Here is a 4,089-nt window from a genome sequence, read left to right as displayed (position 1 = left end):
GAGAGAGAGAGAGAGAGAGAGAGAGAGAGAGAGAGAGAGAGAGAGAGGTCAGCAATTTTCATTAATTACAGTAAAGCATTTGTCAGGATATGCTAAGCATTGAGTATACTTAGAAAGGTAACTCTGCCCCTGCCCTCAAGGAGTTCCACTCTGATGAGGAGATGACATAAACTACATACAGAGTAGATAAGAAGTCATCTCAGAGGGGAAGGCACCATCAGAAGGTGGTGAGATGAGGCTGGAAAAGGCCACCTGCAGAAAGTGGGATTTCAACTGAGACATGAAGGAAGCCAGAGAAACCAAGACCCAGGCATTAAGAGGGAAAGATTTCCAGATTTGTATTGACAACTAGTTCCTGGAAGGAATTAGTGAAGATGAGCAAGTAGACCAGAGTAAGTGTGTGGACGACAAGTAAAGATAAGAAAATGTCAGGTTGTGAAGTGGTCTAAATGGCAAAGGAGTTAATATTTGATCCATTAGGTAATAGGGAGCCACTGAAATGTATTGGGGGTGGCAGCGTTAACTCAGTTAAACCTATGATTTAGAAAGATCACTGTAGAGTCCAGAGAAACTAGAGCCGGGAGTATCTAGTAGATCACAATGTTTCATAATTTTTGATTGTCAGACCATGTAATAACAAAAAAATAGCAGATATTCATTGCCTTTTATTCTGTAATTTCCCCACCTCTTTTAGTAATAATAATACCAATAAGTGGATGGGGCGGCTAGGTGGCAAAGTGAGTAGAGCACCAGCCCTGGAGTCAGTAGGACCTGAGTTCAAATGTGACCTCAGACACAGCACAAAAAAACTAGCCTTGTGACCTTGGGCAAGTCGCTTAACCCCAATTGCCCTCAAAAAAAAAAAAAAAACACAAGCAAAATAAATAAATAATAATAATTGGGTCTTTTAGATTAGGCACTTTAATTTTTCCTTTTTTCTCCACTCACCTCATACATTTCTTTGGTGGAGGGGTGAGGTGACTAAAGGTTGAAATGAAAGTACTCTGAGAACTTTTAAGTCATGTAAAGAGTATCCTAAAAATCATAGACCAAGACTGTACAAATGTAAAACAGCATTATTATCATAAGCCCCAACAAAACATTTTTTATGCCTTTGCATATCAGTCCAAAATTGTCCTTACCCTCTTCTCTGCTTTTGTCTTTCTTTGTTGAAAGTAGAAGTTGAAAATGTATCTCTACATTCAAGCAGTATGTTTGATTAACTAAGCAGCCAGAACATATTTCAGTTACAAAGAGAATTTTAAGTACAATGGAAACTTATTCAAGAATAGGATAGTAATTTACCTGCCTTGGAAACTGTAGGCAAACTTTTGTCTTGAGCAAAGAGACAGATAAGATGATTTCCAGAGGTGCCTTTGAAGTGTAGTATCAATATGTAAAGTCCTGCTTTCATTAGAAAGTTCAAAGAAAAAGTCTTCAAATGTATGTATTTTAAAATGTTAAACTCAGTTAAAAAAAACAACCACCTCTAGACACACACACACACACACACACACACACACACGTGTACACACGAAAACAACTGGACCGGCAGTAAAGAATCCTGGGTTCTAGGCCCAGCTTAGACTATCATTACTCGTGGGACATTGGGTCACTCACCCAAGGTCTCTATATTTCACTTTTCCCACTTGTAAAATGATGAACTTGGACTTTTTACAAAGTTCTCTGGTCCCTTCTATTTTCTATTTATGTTGAGAAACTTTAATAGATTGGGTTTATTTTTGTTTCTGGTTTTTTCCCCCCTGATTCTATAGTCTTCTCAGCTATAGTTTTCAAGAAAATCATAAGGCACTCTGGCATATTTATCTTTTCTATACTGTCATGTCCTCCTTCCTAGCTTTTCTCTAATCTCCATTCCTCAGAAGACAATACAGGGCTATGCTAGAATCTACTGATACCTACAGGAGAGTTAATCATTAAATTGTGAGCATTTACTACTGGGAGAGTGACCAATGCTACCCCTCAAGATTTTATGTATTGCTTTGTTGATTCTCTAAAGTTAAGAAAATTAGAAGAAAATGTTAATAATGTAGATTAAATTTTAAAATCTGTTGTGCATGTTTTAGTGCTGGCTGCTAATGTATACTAGAACATCCCCAAACTATCCTATCTTGAAATGACAACTCTTAATGATTCCATATTGACTGTCCTTAAAATGTAAAGCATATAGCTACTGCATAACTTTTTGATTGTACAGATTTCTCTGGAATAAAAGTGACCACCTTCAATCTACCTTCATTTCCAATTAAATGAATATACCAAATGTTTATTAAAGATCTGCCCCCATGTCATATGCCATGTCAGATTCTGGAGATAAATGACAAAAATGCTAAAAATCCCTGCCCTTGCTCATTTTACATTCTGCTGGAAGGATATAGAATGTATACAGATAAACAAATACAAAATATATTCAAAGAAATTTCATGGGGAGGAGAATATTTGCAGTTGGTCAACTGAGGAAGGATACTAATTTTTTTATAGGAGGTGACATTTCAGTTTGGCCTTCAAGGTAAATTAAGTATTCATGAAGTGGGAAAACCTTTCAAGCCTTTGCAAAGGAGATGAATGCTGAGTTTGGGAAATTGAAACAACAATTTGGGTGGGGTATAGCTTGTGAGGAGAGAAATGGGAAATCATTCTCCCAAAAGAGTGCTTTAAATGTAAAGTTGAGGAGTTTGTATTTTATCCTCCAGAAATCTGGAGCCCAGGAAGGTTATTTGGCAGAGGAGTGACATGGATAGACCTGTACTTTAGTTTTTAGAAGGGGAAAAAGGAATAGTATAACGTGGGCATTTGATGTTGTTGTTCAGTTGTGTTCAACTCTTTGTGACCCAGTTTGGGTTTTTCATTGGCAAAGATACTAGAGTGCTTTACTATTTCCTTCTCCTGCTCATTTTACAGATGGGAAACTGAGGTTAATTCAAGTAACTTGCCCAGGGTCACACAGCTAGGAAGTATCTGAGACCAGCCTTGAATTCAGGAAGATGAGCCTGGAATTCCACTGGGCCACCTAGATGCCCAAGATTAATTCAGATTTTGAGATCATTTGTTGAGAGGAAAGTTGAGGTAATGTGGGTATGGGAGCATATGGAAGAACTGTCCATTTTAGGATTTATCAGTTTCCCAGAAGTACATAAGATGGATGGGAGAGGGGAGAGACTGCAGGCAGAAAGACTAATTAAGAGGTGCAATAGTAATGTAATTTGAAGTTCCTTTTGTATTGCTAAGCTGAGAGGTACTTAGCACCTACTTCAAATTAAGCCCCTATTAAAGAAACAGAAGGTTATGAACTACTGTTTCTGACATAACAGGAAGGGGATGAACAGGGAACCCCTGTTGCTGACATGACAGGAAGGGGCTGAATAGGGAGGAGCAATACTGTATATAAGAAGTCCCTGCTGGGTCAGTTAGATCTTCTTGGAGCGAGCTTCTTGGAGGCAGAAGCTGCTGCAGCTGGGTAGACTGGGTAGACTGGCTTTGTTAAGCCTTGACTTCCTGGGAACAGAGACTGTGAAGGATTTAAAGTAGACTGGATGCTGTGAGCTTCAGTGTGGAACAGGAAGTGTGTGGAGTGCTGTACAAGGACCTGGGAGCTGTCTGCCTTTGAACCCAGGTGACAGTTTGGTGAATCCAGGTATGATTTGGGACCATGGAAGGGGGATCCAGGGAATGAATCTGAGAGACCACCCTGAGTCAAATTTAAAGAAGACTTTACATGGATACTGTATACTGACTGGGAAATTGTAATTTACTAGTGACCTTGGGGTGAAGGGCTTGTGTATTTTCTGATGATTGAATAGTAAATAAGTGACTGAATAAGTGACTGCTGAGTTAACCTAGTGTGCCCCACGAGCGGAGAACTTTGATTATTGTACTTTGTGTCCCTCCTTAAGGATGATTGAATAAATGAGATGGTTGAATGATTGTTACTGAATGATTGTTTTTTGTTCAAAACTTTGTGACCATTGTGGTGAAAACTATGTGGCCATTTTCTGTGATAAGTTGTTGTGAATGCTATATTCTGATTTTCTGTGGTTAAGTTGTAACACTGTGAATGTTGTACCTTGA

This window comes from Petaurus breviceps, unplaced genomic scaffold, assembly GCF_028583685.1.
Source record: "Petaurus breviceps papuanus isolate PSGF00001 unplaced genomic scaffold, PetGlider_PUasm1.0 80, whole genome shotgun sequence".
In the NCBI taxonomy this organism is placed as follows: Eukaryota; Metazoa; Chordata; class Mammalia; order Diprotodontia; family Petauridae; genus Petaurus; species Petaurus breviceps.
The sequence above is the reverse complement of the archived record's forward strand: the minus strand, read 5'-3'. Positions refer to the sequence as shown.